The sequence below is a fragment of the Monopterus albus genome, unplaced genomic scaffold (assembly GCF_001952655.1).
Source record: "Monopterus albus unplaced genomic scaffold, M_albus_1.0 scaffold5.1, whole genome shotgun sequence".
Taxonomy (NCBI): Eukaryota; Metazoa; Chordata; class Actinopteri; order Synbranchiformes; family Synbranchidae; genus Monopterus; species Monopterus albus.
Window position 1 is genome coordinate 2,775,968 of NW_018127885.1, and position 12,516 is coordinate 2,788,483.

General features: G+C 39.6%; 1 long non-coding RNA gene across 2 annotated transcripts in view; it reads right to left on the minus strand.

Annotated features, from left to right (window-relative positions):
- Positions 1-40: 40 nt before the first annotated feature.
- Positions 41-12,516, minus strand: part of LOC109968015 (uncharacterized) — a 101,742-nt gene continuing 89,266 nt past the window's right edge. For both annotated transcript variants that reach the window (XR_002276036.1, XR_002276035.1), the window contains 2 exons: positions 3,728-3,797; positions 41-3,393 (listed from right to left, as the gene is read on the minus strand). This is a non-coding gene — a long non-coding RNA (uncharacterized LOC109968015). The remainder of the gene's footprint in view (positions 3,394-3,727; positions 3,798-12,516) is intronic.

A 12,516-nucleotide genomic window follows, 5' to 3' on the forward strand; every position in this document is an offset into this window, starting at 1 on the left:
CCCTCTCTCTCTCTTACACACACACACACACACACACACACACACACACACCAGACATGTATGATGACACAGAGCAGTCTGCTGCAAAGCAAAGCCCCAGTAGACATGTTGTAGGAAATTTTGTCCAAGTGTTGAGTCAAGCTGTTTCAACCAATCACAGCTCAGGACAAAAACCAACACTGGGAATTTTTCCTTCAAGTCTGGATGTTTGCATCTCAAGGCTGTTGGGACAGTTGATGTTTAAGCTTTCTTATAACCCTTGTCAGTGCAGTCCAGGAAAACCCCAGAACTGACATGACTCTAGTCTGGCTACTTCTTCTACATGATGTAATAGTATTAATATTCTAGCACAGTTCACAATGATAAACTAACAACAAGTCTGACAATGTCTTCTTCACTTCACAGCAAGCCACAACTCACACCAAAGCAAAGACAAACAAGATTTGACACTTTGATGCCTAAGTTAACCGACTAAGCAAGGACCAGGATGATTTGATGGTGAGCTTCAGTGTACTTTACTGGTAAAAGTAAATTTGTTCACTGATTACATTAGAGAGAAGTGAACTGAAGGGGAGGTGAACAAAGGTCAAATATACAAATGATAACTATATCATTATTTGACTTTTTCAAATTATGAGTCTTTCAGATATGAGAATTTAAAAAAATGATTTTTTTTTTCCAAGAAGCTTTTACCTCCATATCCTCACATTTTCAATCACAGGTGAATTCTGGAGAAACATATCTGTCTTATTGTGAACCCTAACTTCTCAGTGTGTTTTGTAACCTTTTTTTTTTCTCCATTAGTCATGTGATTTATTTTGCCTGCTTCCTGTTAGGGAGGCAAAATATGCAAATCCCATCTGATTTATAACAATCAGTGCCTTTCAGTCGTTCATGTGTTTCTGCTGTGGTGTATTATTATTTTCAAGGGTTCTCAGCAGGACATAAAAGGATCATAAGTTTTTCTCCCACCTGACAAAAATATTTCATTCTTCCTCTGTTTCAAAGATGGACCCAAGTAGAAGTGGTAGTGACGTGATTTATTATCATCTGAATGGCTGACAGAGAGCTGATTGCTTGCGACAGAGCTTCATGCAATGCTGCATATGAAACAAAATATAAATTGACAGGGAATGCTTTCGATGGAGTAAAAAAATTCTTTCATGTGACAGCATTGTGCGCTCATTAAATCATCTGCAAAACAGGTGATACAAACATTTTCATTCAAACGGCCACAAAGGAAAACCACCGGACTTCATTCAGCTGAAACTGGAAACGAGAGCTGAATCCTGTCGGAGAGAGAAGCCCCTCAGTGAACTCTGATGCTTTTGTTTTTGCCGTTAAGTTTTTTAGACAACTGATTAAAACTTTGCCTTTCTTGTTAATTAGTGGAATCGTTTTCAGTTTGTTGTGTAGACCGCTTTTATAATCTGTGGGGCTGTTTTGATTCTCGGTTTCCAGTACACCAACAATTTTTGGTTTAGTGATATTTTCTTTCCTTCAAAAGCATTTTATTTTTCTTACTGGGATCCAGTGGCTTCCACAGAGGAAGGCGTCTGATAGGCCTGGTGTTAAAGAGCTCTGATCTGGACGATGACAGCGCGGTCCAATCAGCCTGTTCAACATGCTGCTTTGACTGTCATTTTCAATTTTCACATGACCCCTTGGTCCTAGAATGGGGGATAAGTGGCAGAAAGTAGGACTGAAAGCTCATATTATTAGTCTGACAGCTTCACTCATCTGAAAGTAATGCAAAATGCAGTTCATATTTATACTCTGACCTTATGCTCAAACAGGGGATCCACTACATGTTAGCTGCTGAGACAAAGGCCAAAAAGGCAGATTCCTGCATTTGACAAAATGCAGGTTATTCTTTAGCAGATGTAACTGAAGGAACAAGACAGCACTCTTTTAACAGCTGATCTGCAACAAAGGCTTTGGCTAATTGTTATTTAGATGAAACATAAGGTGCGTTTTTGGTGCAGGAAACAAAACCATACAGTTTCACTTCGTGGTGGGTACAGTACTGTAGGTAGATATGCAACATATGGCTATTTACAGAAAGAAAAATACAGTGTCTGTTGCTACTTGTGCACAGCTCACCAAATGCTCAAAACCCTTCCTGGATGTTTTATTTGAGCCGTATTTATGCACATGTAGGTCATAAAAGAGGAGCGCTATCAGCGGCGGTGGATGTGGTCATTATCAGACATGGTGCTAGACAGGAGGGAGGGGTTCATTGTTCACTGTGCGCTGCCTGCCCAATGACTGAATAAGGTGTGCTCATTGTTCATTCTCTCTGTGTGAAAGCCACAGGCTCCAGTTTTCCTGCCAGTGTTGTCTCTGTGCTTCACTACAACATCACGTATAATGTGGTGACTATGAAACACTGTCATTTGTTAAAGGGAAGTAAATTAGAGAGGCTGAAATCGTTGGATCACCTCTCACCATAAAAACATCCACAATATTTTGTCATTTACCAAAAGGCTGTAAATGAATGATGGAGACTGGCTTAGCAGCATGTTCTCTCTTCAAGGTGAGGGCGTTAAACATGTGAAATATCTTTCAACAGAACATTCAAGCTGAATAAATAAAACTCTTATTATTACTACTACAGCGTTTCTTTGATGTGTTTGTTTCAGTATCATCCACTTGTCATGATTCAGTGATCTCTCCATGTATTTGTCATAACTCCAGCAGTAAACATGAAGAGCTGGGTGATGGAGCAGTAAAGGTGGCTTTTTTTCCCCCTTGTATAATCCACACTCCTTGTCCTCTGCCTGCCCTCCTAATCCCCTGGCATGTGTTAGTGACATCACATGGCTACTGGCTCCAAGTTCTCGTTCCCCTGCAACTGTCATTAACTTTGTGAACAAATGAATAATGACTGGGAGACTTGCTGGCTCCCACCACTGACCTTGGGTATTATTAGAGTGACCTCTCTTTGGCTTGACCAAAAAACCTTTTTGATATCATTGCTGGAAGTACACTAGGACTGATGGCCTGTCTGCCCGTGGGGAGAAAGCCAAGCATTACATATGGGGCGAGGGGGAACCACCACTGTCATGTAAACCTATACTGTGCTCCCACTGCTGCTTTATGAATACTTAATTAGAGAACACAACCTGTAATACCCGACTCACAAGTTGTCTGACCTTTCTTTACCAACGATGCACAATATTTGGGTTTAGCTGGGCGACACGGTCAGATGACATGCTTCACTGTAAAGGAGAGCCTTGTGGGAATCTTGTCGCAGTTAGCGCTGTGATATCATCTGTACAGAGAGAGGAGAGAGTCGGCCAGGTGTGGCTGCGGCGGCGAGCATCTCCATATGTCACAGAGCCGGTTCTCCTAAGAACACGCTGGGAATCACATGCTGATGCAGATCGCAACCTGGAGACAGATGAGTCTGATTTCCAGTCAGCTGCAGTGGTGCAAAGTAACTCAAGTACTATATTTCTATATCATGCTAGCTTATACATTTAGACAACTATATTAATTTTACAGTTACTCGCCTGTGAAGATTAGTTTACATGATACTGTATGCTTCACTGGTATAAACTGAACTACCCAGCTGCATCACTGTCAGTGTATCAGTACTAATATCCAGTTGATAGTAATGAAACAGTGCAGTCACCCATTCTACTTAATGAGTACTTTTACTGGTAGTACTTCTGTGCTTTGACTTTGCAGTGTGTTTTCTTATTAATTTGTGAGATCTGATTACCTCTCCCATCTCTGCTCTGGAAAACTATTCAGAGAGTAAGTCTGCTGGAATCCAGCGATGTTGGCAGTGACTAGCAAAAGAAGCAAAAGAAGCAAAAGAGGATATGAAACATAAGAACAGTTTCATGCAGTGATGTACAACATTATGCAGTAAAAGTGCAATGCAGTGTGGTTCTGGCTGCATAAAGCAGCACATTTACAGACCAAGTACAAGTTACTTAAGTACTTAATTCTTAATTACCTTTGCATTACCTGAGTATATTCATTCAATTCTACTTTATGCTTTCACCCTTTTACAAGTAATAAAACTGCATTTATCTGGCATCTTAAGTTACTACAGTAAGTACTTTACAGTTTAAGAGTTTATTAACAAAATACATTGTTTTAGACTAAACAATCCAATAGTAATATACAATAATTTTATAACAGCAGTATTACAACAGTAGAATGCTGCACTGGGCTAATGCATAATAATCCAGTGAGATAGTAGACCTATAGAATATAATAATATACCATTCACAGGCATGACTTTCACTTTTAGTTGCTTTAAGAACATTATTCATAACTTTAGTAACATTTGTAATGCGAATGTTATACTAGTAGTATTTTCTATTGCAGTAACTTTGCATGGAAACATTATTTAGTAAACGGGTGAGGAGGAGTCTCCTCTCAGGGAGGAAGTCTCTGCAACTCATTAGTGCTTGAAGCGGCCAACCGGAAGTAAGAAATGTATTTTAACATAGTGTAAACAAACGAACGAACTTAGTCTGTTTTCTAATTAATCATTAAATGAAAAAATTAAAATCTTGCCGCCAGTAATGGAGAGTCCATCTCTATATGAAGAAAACCAAAGACGTATAGAAGCTGTATAGTCGAAGCTCGCACAGAAAGAATAAATACATTAGATGAAAGGTGGACACGGAGGCTGGCTGATGTAATCAGCGCTGCCACATCGAGGGCTCTCCATCATTACAATCTGTAGATTGCAATAAAAGTTCCCAGAATTGGTCTGAGCAACCCCATCTAAACCAATAGACAATCACAGCCTCTGATCTCAGGCCCAATTGAGACATATCCCAGCTGAATGTCTCAGAAATTAGACCTCTTTTGGTGTGTCCGTGATCCGGAGATGGACAGATAGAGCAACTTCTGTCTGTCACACACATGGATCAAGCGATAGGCTTCACATAAAAAAGGTGTGTTATTTACAACTTACCACGCAAGTGCAGTTTTACACAGCTTTGCATGAGTCTGGGGGGACATATTAAGTTGCCGTTAAAGGTTGCTGTTAGTCATTTGGGTATGTTGAAGGCACTAAAGCCGCGGGGCGACAGAGGTGGACAATCTGTGGCAGTGGAGAGCAGCAGCGTGGGAAGTGAGGAGGAGAGGAAGCCCTCTCTGTTCACTGGGGACGCGGTGCGCCATGGCGCACAGGGTTTCCAGGAGTCCACCGTCTTAGGCTGTGCTACATGAGCATCATAGATATCAAAAATAAATACATAGATGAATAAAACAGACCAATTAATAACTACGTTGAGGGAATGTTCAAAGGACATTCAGCGATTTCTTGCAAAATAGGTCAAGATTAAAAATAGGCGCTGTTATAATAGTCCACGTGTTGTCATTTGTTAAAAAAAACACAGAAGATACCTTTTTTGTTAATTAAATTCCGTAGCTCGTCACATATATGATTCATCCAGGTGTAACAGCTTCATTTTGCTGGTTTGTTTTTGTAGCCTACATATTTACTAATCACATTTCTGACTGAATCTAACATCTCCAGGCGAACGCGACCTGTTTCCATTCCTTTCTATTATTATTATTATTATTATTATTATTATTTTCCAGTATTGCGGTGACATGGGCGAGTTTAAGAGTGCATGTGTATCTGGGTGCAACAGCAGGGAGAGCTGAAATAATTCCCAGTGCACAGACACAGTTTCCTCAGAGCCAGATTCTGCCTGGAAATGAGTCGTGAAACAGGACGGACTTGGACACAGAAAACAGCAGGTTTAATGTCCGCCCAGCACCTGTCATGACTTGGATGTTGTTGACGAGTTCGACATAGAAGAAGCAGTTCTTTAAAAAAAAAAAAGATGATATGAAGGAGTGGCTGATAAATGTTTATGGCTCCGACCTTTCACAGAAAGTTTCAACGTGCTGGGCAAAGACCACGTGTGTCCAAAGCGGCCAAGATGATAGAAATCCTCATCAGAGCTGTAATTACAGTATAGTTTATGGCTGGCTGCCTTTGCCAAAAACAGTAATTGGAGCACATTTCTTCTTTTAACCAGAGAAAGCGCTCAGTTTGGAGAATAGAGGCAGTTGTGAAAGCAGTGATGGATACTATTGTCCATGATTTGACCCTCTATTAACATCTTTTGGCAGGATCCTGTCACCATGGAGGAGTGCAAAAGTCATTTTCTCAACATACCAAATCCATTCTTTTTAAATGCCTTCCCACCAATAAATGGGTAGAGGCCAGCCCAGAAGCCCGGTCTCTTCCTTTATCACTATCCACACCACCACCTCTCCATCCTTCCTTTTGTTTAGCAGGTGTCTCCAATTACCTGCTAATTTGCCTCTAATCTTAGCACAATTCTTAATAAACATGTTTACACCCCTTTAAATCAAAGTCCCTGCAAATCTGAACAAGAATGAACACATAGCAGTGAAATGCTCATCTTCTGTGCCATCAAACAATGTGCTGGTTTATCAATTTCAGTGTAAAAGTACAGCAAACAAGAGGGAAGTGAGGGTTGGCTGTCGGCGACAGATGTAGGTTGCCGGGTGGCATTTCATTATGAATTTTCTTGGTGAAAGATGAATGCTAAGGGCCAGTCAATTCAGCAGATACCAAGAGAGAACGAGTGTTGCTAAGAGACAGAGATGCTGCAAAACTTCCATCAGGAGCTTGACTCTGACCTTATGCTAATCAGCTTCTGCCAAATCTTTTGTGTAAAAGCAACTGTGATGTCACTAATACCTGGCCTAAAAATGCTTTAATATTTAGATTCCTCTCAGAATGCAAAATGCACTTTGGGAAAGTGTAACAGTGCTACCAATCGAGACCCTGTCACACTTATTAGGGGCTTAATTGAAATAAAGGAACGACTGATTGTCTAAATGAAGTGTACAAATGAAGACTGAGGGTTTCTGTTCTAAACCTTTAATTAAATTTCTCTGTCTGCTATCAGTGTTTTTTCCTAGTAAAATGCTCACGGAAGTGATATTTAGGAGCTGACAGTACACCTACAGTACATTACATTGAATTTGGAGAAATGAATTCATCTTTAACAGTTTTTCAGACGGTGCATTGACTTTTAAGCTGAAGTCTACTTGATGAAGCAGAAGCGTGACATTTTGCAGGAGATGTTATGCAGCAACATCTATTACTCACATGTGAGACATCAACACGGCAGTTTTTTTTTTTTTTACCTGTATGTCATTTAACACAAAAATGCTAATGATGGGGGGGTGGCTGGAGACGATGGGGAGGTTGTGACCTGTGAGACGGGCTGTATCAGGTTATAGAAGGTTATCTGAAGTGGATGCTGATAATGGCCTTTTAGACATGCCAAGTTTGATCCTTTCTGCTGAGGAGAGAGAGTAATCAATAGTCTGAGTAGATCAGTGATATGAGGTTACTGTATGAGCAACTAGTAAGCAGCCAAACAACAGCTTCCACATAACTGGTTGGACATGTAACAGAGTCAACATAACAAAAGGGAAAAGATCCAGTTCTACATTATGTTACCGGTTGGTTTATGCAATAAATAAATAAAGTAAAACAAAATCTGGACATTTACAAATTATGACCACAACACGCCCTTCGTATTAACTCGTAGCTGCAGTAAACACGGCTTCAGAACACAAGCATAAAATAGCGATTTTAATCAAAGCCAAGTGACATATAGATCCAGTCGCTCCTGTGGTTCTTCACATTATGCAGAGAGAAAGAGAACAAGAGGAAAAAAGAGAGGAAACAGAAGAGAGAGAGAGAGAGAGAGAGAGAGAGAGAGAGCAGTACACTACCGTGTTCAAAGCCAACCTTGTCAATAGTACTCGCAGTGGGCTAGGGGAGTGTAATAGCACTTCCCTGATTCTACATTGATATCATATAATCCAGTGTGCCCTGTTTCAGTATCATATTTATCTAACCTGCTGGGGGACAGGGTAAGGGGGACAGTGTCCCTGCTGCTAGGAGCAGACACATTACACACTGCCTCGTGTATTCTTATTGATTACTCCCACCCCACAGCCCAGGGACCATAATTTAACTCAGCAGGCACTACAGTTAATACTGGAATTCAAACATTCCATCTACACTTCAAGAGACAAAAACAATTGACACTTTAAAAATGTGCAGGGCCTCTCTAAATGGGATCTGAAGGGAGTGGATCTCCATTTTCTCATCTATACTTTTTTCCCCTCCTCTCTGCTACTTCAGTCCTCAGCTTGTGCAGCTACTGTGTCATTTCTGAGAACAACTATAGACAATGTGCTACAACAGTATGTTAAGGAATTTGTTCATCATAGGAAGGACATAAAAAGATTCTGTTTGGAAACCTTTTTCTTTTAGCTTTTCAAATATGTGGCTATAATAAACACAGCATTTGACAATAAAAAGGAAATATTAACTTGAAATTGTTTTATTAACTGGAAAGAACCAAATAACAGCTTGAATGGGGCTGTGTGGGCATGATGTGCCTTTCTCAAGAGCACACAGGTAAAAGCAGTCACAGAAAGGAAGACGTTGTTTTGCATTAAAAATTGAACTGAAAACTGAACATCTGTGAAATTATGCAAAGTGGTGAATTCAGTCGCGACGATGAAATAGAAGTCCCCTTATAGTGAGTGGTGAAACACTGCAGACGTCCTGTGCTGTTAGTTTGTTCTGGTAAATTATTATAATACAGTGAACCAGAGGTTTAAGATCATCTCATTGTTAGAACCGCAACAACCCTGGTTAACGGTGTGATCATGATGTTTGAGTAGGTTAAAGTGGCGTCCACTGACATTCATAGAGCCGTGTTAAGAGAGCTAACAGCAGGGGACTTTCAAACACACAATGAAGCCGGTCAGAATCAGCGGAACAGAAGGTAGAGTGCGAGATGTGGACAAAATGAATATTCAAATTCTCAACAAAGCATTGTGTTGGTATTAACATATTACATTTTTTAAAATCTAAACATTCAAAATCACATTTTAAAGTTAAACTTGCATTCTTCTAATCAAGGATTAAAAAAAAAATGCATAGGTAGTTAGTCCCCTAAATTTGACTAGGAACCTTAAGAGCTTTGAGAATTTGGAGATGATGATAAGCTACATTATTGAACTGGGGTCTTCTCTAATTTAAACAACATTAACAAGTAAACAAACAAACAAACAAAAATCCAATAGGTAAAATGATCGATTATCGTATCTACAGATAATCCCCTCACAGTTCAATCAAAATATCTGACACTTGTGAAACATTTCAAATCAATGATAAAATATATAATTTTTTTTAAATGGATGAATGTGACACCCACACTGCCATGCTTTTTTTATTCAAAGCTAAAATGAGCATCAGTGGGGATTAATATGCATTAATTAAATTGACTCTGTTTCCTTTAACGAGAGGAAAAGGATTTGATGTTAATGCTGTTGATCTCACTGAGGCTTCAATCCACCTAATTAAGGAGTATTTCTGCAAAAAAAACACTAAAATAATCAATAAAAAAAGATATTTAATCATTGCTATGGATTGGTCACTCAGATATTGCCATAATTAAAACTCACCACATGCAAGCTCACATTAGCACTAGGTCTTCAGTTTGGAAGCAGGTTTGCTTTTTTGGTAGAATCATTAAAAATGCCTGCTTTTTTTTATTTTTTTATCTCAGCTTTTAGTCAGCGTGGCAGCACTCACTATTGCATCTGTGTGGTGTGCAGAGATAGAGCGTCTGTGGAGGGCCAGGGAGCAGACTCCAGAGATCCATCCATCTCAATCTGAGGCTACAGCTGACACCTTACAAAGAGGTACAATTAATAAGGGCATTATCCAGCAGTAGGCAACAATAGAGTCCTAACGCAGAGACACCAACCTCGGGAGGCCCGGAGAGGAGAGAAAGGGAGCGTGTGTGTTTATGGGTGGGGGAAGGGCGAGCCAAAGTGCTTCAAAATGGGATGCATTACAACCAGTGTCTTCAGAACATGAATTACAATCTATTATAACTGAGTCTTATGATAGATGCTACCAGCTGCTTTGTGTGCTAAATGGGTCACTTCCAGCAGCTCATCCTGAACTCTATAAGCAATATTTATAGATCTAAATGTCTGTTTCCAAAATAAGATGTAAATGATTAAATAAGTCCCATTTCATTTTTATATTTTATTATAATATAAGGTGCTACCAAGCTTAAGGTTTCCAGAAAGTTTATAAAGTGTAAAAATGCAGACACTTGATTGTTTGTTTGGTGACAGATTTACAGTTTACAGAAGCTTTATCAGGAAGAAGTCTGAGATATCAACTACAGCAAATACAGCACAGCTGATAATGGAGCTCTCATGAAAATGTCCTATTAGTGCAGGTTGAGTGCAGCCCTATGGTTCACAGGGGAGAGGGCGGAGACGCCACTGCACTGACATTTACAGCAATCCAGGAGTTGTTTTTGGTCACTGGACTGTAGACAAACATTGAACCCAAAGGTCAGAGGTCAGGGCTAAATTTCATCCACAGTGGAGGTCCCACTGTTGGAAAAGACAAACAGAGAAAGGAGCTGAGGTGTGAAGTGTTCCTGCTGTCGGGGAAATCAATCAGCTGTCATGTATAAACACAACCCAAACCAAAGGAATACAGAGCAGAAGAAATGTTTGTATAAAATTGTAAAAAGGACAATAAACACATCCAGATCAATACAAAATGTACTGACGAGTGAAACAATAGTCTGGAAATGCATTCTTAAATAATGAACTCTAATCACATCTAAGTCTGCTCCAGGTTTTATAGAGTCAAGAGTCCTTGCACTGATCGTTTTATATTTCCCTCCTCGTTCCATGGGGAAAGGATGAGCTTGGTTATGGATTAACACTGCGATCAATAACAAGATAGGAGTCTGGCTTTCTAAGCTGAGGAAAATTAATTCGAAATGCAGTCAAACTCTTATCGACCCACATCCAGGGGTTGCTTTCATTGCAGGTAGTTGATAATCCAGCAATATTGTGATGAGCAGCTAATCTCTCATTTTAAATATGACCTCCGCTGCTCATAATAAAAGTTAAGACTGGCCATCCGTTTGTTGTCCATATAACAGGGTCTCCTGCTGGTTCTTTGTCAGCAGCCAAATTTTGTGATCTACTCCTCTGTATTAAGTGGTAATCCTGACTTTAGGGTTTAAGTCAATTAAACAACTTGGATATCTTGATCAGCGGTTGCTCTGAACATGGTCAAACCCTCTGTGACCTTTCATGTGTGCCAGAGCTCAGATCAGAAAAGTCTTCAGTCATACTTTAACACAAAGAAGACAAAAATTAAAATTATGATCCAACATAAAAATGTGAAAGATACCGAAAGAACTGCAAAAAAAAAAAAAAAAAAACATAAATCAAACATCTACATATTGTAAAAAGTTTCAGTTGCCTCAAACATTGTTTGCTTTAATTTTCAGTTTACTGTAGAAATGTGTAAAATTGTGTACACGAGAACGAAACGTACACATTTTTATATAGGCTCAGGGGACATTCAGCTCAGTGGCAGATTATGGACCTGAATATTCAAGCATAAAAAAAATGATGTTCTCTTAGCTATTATGCACTGAGGCCAGTTAATGCCACTGGCTCAGTTGGCCTTTCCAATCAACCAATCAAAAGCTATCGCTCCGTGACACGGGGGAACACTTATGATGTGTCTTGGTCACCTCCAGCCAGAAACCTCAATCACTGAAGAGCAGAGGAAAAATAGTGTTATGCAAGTTTCAAATCAGAAGCAAAACAAAGCAGGTTAATTGATGATCAACAAAGTCTGACGTTAATGAGGCCCCGTTGCCCGCGGCCAGGCCCCGTTCACTATACGCAGGACTTTCTTCTGACTGCTCCACATTCTTTGATCTTGTTTGCTTTTTTTTCCCCCCACTGCTGGAACAGTCATTGTTGGTTTTAATTACTTCACCACCAAATGGTACAGATGAAAGATAGGTGTCTGTAATTAATAAAATTTCCATAAATTTGAATCACTAACCAGTCTCATTAGCTAGTGTCTTTTGTCTTGACTGAAGTTCTCATGTCATCTTTCTCCAACTCTAACTATACAGAACAATATTACTTAAGGCAGGAAATCACTTGATATGCGCCATATTTTCTGATAATCAAATTTCACTGTAGGTAATTAAATGCAGTGTATACTGTAGTCCTACTCTGATGATTGAGGTCAACCTGAAGAAAATGCCAATTGTTGTATTAAACCATTATAAAACTCCAAAGTCTTTTCAATTAGTCGTTTCAGAGGAGCACTGCAGCAGCGGGCATGTCGATTTTATTCAAGCTCAAAAACATAATCTAATTGTTGGAGAACTCATCTTTGATGATGTGTAATCAGGATCAGGGCTGTGCGGTATGTCTCTGGGCCACAAAATAAATGAGTTGCTATGCTGCTGGCACTTATTGCTTTGGATGGCAGTCAGCTTGGCAGTAAGAGGGCTATAGTGTATTCACATAACAAAAAAAGGACAGTTACACAGAGGGGCATTTCGAGGAGAAAACACCTGTTGTTTTGATGACTTCAAATTATGTTTGCATTAAAAATCATGA